General features: G+C 34.0%; 1 long non-coding RNA gene across 3 annotated transcripts; it reads left to right on the forward strand.

The window, feature by feature from the left end:
* Positions 1 to 2,754: 2,754 nt before the first annotated feature.
* Positions 2,755 to 5,194, forward strand: LOC131013464 (uncharacterized). 3 transcript variants are annotated; one of them, XR_009097705.1, is made up of 3 exons: positions 2,831 to 4,040; positions 4,369 to 4,439; positions 5,008 to 5,194. It is a non-coding gene; the product is annotated as an uncharacterized LOC131013464 (long non-coding RNA). The 3 variants fall into 3 exon arrangements; XR_009097704.1 differs by having other exon boundaries at positions 2,832 to 4,040; positions 4,379 to 4,439; XR_009097706.1 differs by having other exon boundaries at positions 2,755 to 3,955; positions 4,369 to 5,194.
* Positions 5,195 to 7,039: the final 1,845 nt, after the last annotated feature.

The following is a 7,039-nucleotide window of genomic DNA, read 5'->3' on the forward strand; positions in this document are numbered from 1 at the left end:
GATTCAATTTTTAAATTCAATCAGTAAATTAAGCATCCGGTTAAATCTTTTTTTTTCTTTCTAAAAAAATAAATAATTTAAAGATCATTTAACGTAATTTCAGGTATTAATTAATCTATCAATAAGCCAATAATACACACAACATCGGTCAAATATTGTATTGATTGTGATAGTCAGTCTTTATGATTAATATTTATTTTGTTGTTATATGAATGTCACATTTGGTCTTTATGATGGTAGATAAATGATCTATTTTTATACTTTTGCTCAAATACTTCTTTTTATTAGGATTATATCAAAATATCATTGAAACATATTCGAATGTGAATATCAACATATCTCACACTTATAGATTAGAGAGTTATCCACGAAATTTTATGAATAAATCTATATAATATATGAAATTATATATAGTTTTATAACAATTTTTCTTTTATCGTAAAATTGATAGCAAATTTTCAATTATAATCTTAGAATACGGTCAATTTATAAAGGATAATTGGTGTATAAATACATGAACTTTACTCACTTTTTGGTATTTAACATGAACTTTAAATCCTAGTTATAAATGCATGAACTTTACTCATTTTTGGTATTTAACATAAACTTTATAACATAGTTATAAATACATGAACTTTAAACTTATTCAATTTTTAACATGTTTTTCATTTTTCTCAAATTAAAGCTGACTTGGAATGCTTGAATTTTAATGTGGACAATTCGGTGCTGAGATTAGGCGTCGTCATTTTTAGTTGGAGAAAAATAACCCAAAACTAAAATGTGAAAGTGAACGATAAAAATCTGTCTACAGATTTCAAAAATTTAGAAAGCAAATTTCGTCTTTAAGATTTGGGGATTTCAGAAAGCCAAATTCGGAATATAATAAATGGATCAAAAAATTTAACGGTGAAGATTAATTTTTATAGCCATGAATTGTCCTTGTCAAAATTCAGGCATTCCAAGTCAACTTTAATTTGGAAAAAAATGAAAAACGAGTCAAAAATTTAATAAGTTTAAAGTTCATGTATTTATTACTATATTTTAAAGTTCATGTTAAATACCAAAATAAAGTAAAATTCATTTATTTATAACTAAGATTTAAAGTTCATGTCAAATACCAAAAAATGAGTAAAGTTCGTATATTTATACATCAATTACCCATATATAAATGAATAATTATTTTTATGACACATGCATCCATAAACTCGGCCTCTACTAAATATTAAATTTATTCATTTTGCTTTGTTAAATTACTCCATATAAAATAAAATAACGGCACATGTTTCTTAATTTAAGAATCCAATAGATATTACTCGAATACTAGGTAGTATTAAATTATTCATTTTGCCTTGTTAAATTTTTAATTGCATTTATAAAAATAAGAAAATAAATGAAAAAAAAGCCAAAATAATTTAATTTCCAAAATAAGAAAGAACCAAAATCTTACTAGCCTACCTAGCGGCTAGTCGATAACGATTACTAGCTAGTTGAGTTTTAGCCTTCTGGGGCATAAAATGAAATTTCAAGGATACCATTAAAACACTTTTAAGTATATAAAATAGAAATAAATCATGTTCATAAGATCATAGTGAATTAATGGTTTAAATCAAATTATATGAAGATTCAAAATTTGTAACTGTTCCCCTAGTAATTCATACGTTTTTCTTATTACGAATTAAAAGTACTTTTGCTACGAATTATATTCTATGCACGAATCTGAAGTTCTTTTGCTACGAATTATGTTCTGATCAGACAAATTTTAGGCCACAAGATCAATCAAGATCTAATGGACAGAATTTATTCTTATTTTATATACTTAAAAGTGTTCTTATTTTAGACTACATATATATATATATATATATATATATATATATATATAGGGTGCGGTTATAGTGAGAACCACAATTATCGTGAGAACATAAGAACCAATAAAATTACTGCATCTGCTATACAAATTAATGCATCCGAAAAAAATAATTTTTTTGCTCCCTTTAGGATTCGAACCCAACACCTGTATCCATCCACCAAGATGATGCATCCACCGTAGATCTTGATGATCGAATGGCTTAAAATAGTTCTCCGTTCTTATTTTATTAGTGGTTCTTATTTGAACCTCTCCATATATATATATATATATATATATATATATTTGTATTTTCAATAAGAACTTTTATTGCTTTATTAATTGAATAATAATTCATCATTAAATTTGCTTTAAAGATCATCATTAAGTGGATGTTTTTATTTTTAAAACATGCTAATTTTATTTTAATCAAAATAGTACTATAAATTTTTATTCCATTTTTAGAATTAAAATGTTTGATTTTAAAATTAAATAGATTGATTTAAATGAAATACAAATGAAATTTTTAGAGCTAATAGGGTGGTGGCTGTATCGTGGTGACGTCAGGCATGTGTTGTAGTATTGAACGTCAGGTTGGTGCGGTTAGACGAGTCATTACGTCATCTTTTGTAGATAGAAGCAGATCGGAGCAACGACGTCGTAGGCGGACAGCTTATCCCATATTAGATTTTCCTTTTCCTTTTTGGGTTTGTTAAGATTGCAATTTTGTCAAATTCTGACGTCATGTGATGATATGAATTGCAACCACTTTTGATTATTACAATATGAAGTTTATACTCTCTCCGTCCCACTTCAAATGTCTCATATTTTATAATGGAGTGTGTGACATCCCGTCCTTTTCATAGGAAATATTGAAGACCTTTAATATTAAAATACTATTGATACACGCCCGGTATTTAATAAATTATATTATTTTAAAGAGATTTTATAAATTGAAGTTCATTACTATTATTTTATTGATCAAATGCCTTGAGCCGTTATTAAGGTATATGAAAAATATTTTCACAAGTATTTATTTATTTTTCCATTCTATTTAGTTATTTATCTATTTATTGGGCCTCAAGCCCAATAATATATATTTGTGAGTTATTAAATTTTCTTGGGCCTCCAACCCAAAATTATGTGAGATCAATAGTGGCCCAAACCCAAAATTTGGATGTCAGTGTGAGAGGCTGAGTGACGAGCAGCGAGAATTGATACATTTTTCTTTTTCCCCAAGAATTCTACAGTGTCGATTATTATTTTTTTTTCAAAAGCTTTGGCTTATTTTCAGCCACACCACCTTATTGTTTAGTTAAGATTCGCCACACCCACAAACATTCCCCATCCACGCACTTTCTAATCTCACCCATTCAATTTTTCTTTCGTTCAATTACTTTTCAACCTGCAGAAATGAGCTTCACTTTTTATCGGATGAAATCAACAACAGCATCTGTCAATATTTCATTTCCTTATAACTTCAAAGTTTCAGACACACAAAATACCAAAAATCAAATCTTTACTTCTAAAATTTCTCATCTTTTACATCTGAATTCCTTTCCTTTTGTTCCTCCGGTGAGTGAGAGTCGAGGATTCGATGAGAGGGAAGAGTGGGGCTGTCCGAGCTTGACGCGGGCTGTCAAGGCCGCGGCTGCCGGCGCTGCATGCGTGGCAGCAGCCCGCCGGCCACTCGCGGCGAAGGCAGACAGACTCGGAGCAAGGCGGCGAAGTCCCGGGCGGCTGAACGAGGTGGCGCGGCCGGAGGCCAGGCGCCACTAACGCGGCCGAGAACGGAGCAGCAGCAGCAGCAGCAGTGATGGCGGCGCTCCTTCCTTGGCCGTCTGCTGTCGGGTACGCAAGAAAGAGAGATAGGGGCAGATGGGAGGTGGTGAGCGAGATGGTATGGTGAGAGAGGGAAGGCGTTGGGTGAGGGAGGCGTCGGAGCCGGCGATTCTCGCCGGGGTTGGAGCAGGCGGTGGATCTGTGGAGGGAGAAGAGGCGTGAGATGGAAAGAGAGAGAGAAAGAGGGTGATGGCAGAGGCGGACTCCGGTGGTGGTTTCCCCGGGTAGCGGCGGCGGCGGCGGAAATTCTGGGAGGAAGGGAGAGAGACGGTGAGTTCTGAGAGAAAAGGGGGAGAACCGTATGAGGGAGAAAGTGAGAGATGTGTCTTTTTGTTTTTATTTTTCTTATGTTTAGGTATTCTTTAAAAGAAAAGGTTTGACTTTCATTATTGGACTTTGAAATTGGGCTCTCATCTATTTTAAACAATGGGCCGATTCTTTTAAAGTGTGTTGGGCTGTAATTATTTATTTAATCGGGCCTACAAGTGATTTCATTAATTTTCACTAACTTTATCAGTTTTTCTCTCGAAATTAAAGTTTTATATTTATTAAGTTATTAATTATGTATTAGTAGTTTTAAGATTCACTCAAAGAGATTATTAATGCGGGCAAAGTGTATCAATAGTTAGCAATTTCCTTTACTTAGAAATTAGAATGACACCTCGAGACTTATTTAAGAATAGATTCTTGTAGGTTCGGGTGACTAAGGGCAGTGAAGCTTCAAGCGAGCCAAGTATCGAATCTCCACTTTGAGGTGGGCTTTATTTTACAAATGTATCTTGAGTTATATGAGCTCTGATATTTCATGAAAGTTAATTGTTTATCCAATATAAATGTTTTTATGTGCGTTCTGTATTGTTTAATGCTCGCATAAGCATCGATCGAGATTCTCATTTGACCTAACACGTTAGATGAGGATTGTGTACACAAGGTTAGTTGCTCAATGGGTTGATCGCCATTTGGGCACTAACGAAGCTAAGCAGGCGTTATAAGGGTGCTCCTGGACACGTTCCAAGCACAGATGATGATGTGTTCCGTCTGGGTAGCGTCCCGGGTTCACTTAAGCGGCGGTAAGCGATCCGACGGTGGTTAAGTCCCGGGATCATAAGCAGCGAGTAACAATCAAATGTCACATGGCGCGCCACTTAATGAGAAAAATGTTTTGTCATGCTTAGAAGTAGATTTCTATTTTTAAAACCTTCTAAGTTATGATTATGATATTGGATAAACTGCTCTATTTAATTATTTCATAAAATATCTTGCAAACTCCTGTTCACTGAGTACACTAGTACTCAGCCCAAATTATTTTCAAAAATTTTCAGGTTGATTGGTTGGTGCGGACGGAGCTGAGGCTAGGGTTCCACGCTGTCTTTTGCTTCCGCTAAACGATTAGCTTGCTATCTTGTCTTTCAATCTCCTAAACTAAGAACTTCTATTATATGGTAAAATATTATCTCGTTGAGCTTAGACCCTTAATTCGTATTTCAATTAATGAAGCCATCATTGATTGTGATCAGAGTCACGAAACTAAACTTATGCGCTCCTGGAGAGTTGAATCTTGTTAATTGATTATATCGCTCAATGCCCATTCGTTTATTTTATTTTATCTTTATTAATCTCTTCGAAACACAGATACCTAATATTTTGGGTAAATCTTCATAATTGATCTGCTCCTATTACATTATTTTCTTATTTCTTTTGTTTGGGAAGTTGGGTCGTTACAAGTGGTATCAGAGCACAAGTTTTCTTTCGTGCCTCTGACTACCGCTAGTTGAATTATTTTGAGTCTAGAATAGTACCTCTAGACTTCTAAGCATTTATGTAACCCTCAGCTCTCCGTCTCACTGCCTGATCAACAAAGGTACGTTTTAAAATTTTCAAATAAATGATTTAATTTGAAGAAGTGCGCGCAAAAGATTATCTTCTGAAATGCTTTAATGATGTCACATATGAAAAGAGATATTGCTTATGCAAGAAAGAAGAGTATGATATTTGGGCCAGCGAGTCCTTAAAAGAAGTAAAGTTTGTAATCATGATGGGACTCTTCGAGCCTACATGATCTATTTTCAGAAGAAGTATATTATGATGAGTCTCTTTGAGCTCACATAAGCATGTTGAAAGAGAAAAGATTTATTGTTTATGATTGATTCTAGGAATCATTTATGATTAAGGATATGTTATGATTTTTTTTACTTCGTGCATGTTAAGAAATATTTCAGATGGCATAAATGACACTATTTGTCAACTTAGGTTATTTATGACCTTTTTGACTTGACAGTTATGAGTAGGTTGACTCAGTCAACTAAAGCTATGAGCTTATAAGAGTATGATTTACCTCATAGTTAGAGGTGCATTAGCTAATGCTATGACAGGATTTCGATCCATATGAACTAGACTTTTGTCTAGAGAACTTTAGAATGATGAGGTATGGAACCTTGAAAAACATAGAATGCTCTCAGAATACCTATGATGCCTATAGAACAGAGAAACTTAGTTAGATTTAGCCTTGCGCTATTTTGGTTTGAATGATGTTGGTCCTTCTTTATAGATGGACAAGACAGGCGAAAAATTCTGCAAGCATTGGACCCCAATGTACTTGAAAGAACAGTATGAAGAGAAGCTCCATAGCTAAATCGGGAAGCTATAGAATTTTCTGAGAGATTTCGTAGTAGAATCACGGCACACAGGATGAACGCATGCAAGGGAAGAGTATTAGATATCAAATCATCAATAAGATTCGTGCAACACCTTTCTCTAATGAATGGAAAACAGGGACAACCAACACATGTGCAAGATTAGTTCGACGATTTTCCGCAGCTGACCAAGAGCACCAAGCCAAGGCCATGGACATAGGAAGAAGGTCCTAAGAACAATATTGAGGAAGCTATCACAAGAGATTCATGAGAGAGCAATTGCCCGTATACATTATTAGTATAGTAGTGGCGACAATTGTTTAGAATAACCTTACTTTTGATAAGAACACCTCACTCTTTGACTATAAGGTCGAACTCGTCCACATCTTACCTATACCTCGCCTAGACACCCCAATTCATTCTCGTACTACCTAAACACTTGGAGTACTCTATTATATTCATTATGCTGAAAGTCCTCTTTTAAGGCATATGATACATAAGTGTTTTGATCATGCTTTAACGCGTGTTATTCAACTTTTCTTCGCGTAACACGCCTAGTTATTATGGTTAGTTTACATCTGAAGTTGTTCAATCGTATTAACCAAAAGAACCTCTTTGAGAGACACTATTATTTTGAATATTGTGAAAATCCTCTCTTGAGGCATATATATCAGTAATTTATTCATACTTTATGCGTGTTGTTCAAATTTTCTTTCGCGTA

This window comes from Salvia miltiorrhiza, chromosome 2, assembly GCF_028751815.1.
Source record: "Salvia miltiorrhiza cultivar Shanhuang (shh) chromosome 2, IMPLAD_Smil_shh, whole genome shotgun sequence".
Classification (NCBI taxonomy): domain Eukaryota; kingdom Viridiplantae; phylum Streptophyta; class Magnoliopsida; order Lamiales; family Lamiaceae; genus Salvia; species Salvia miltiorrhiza.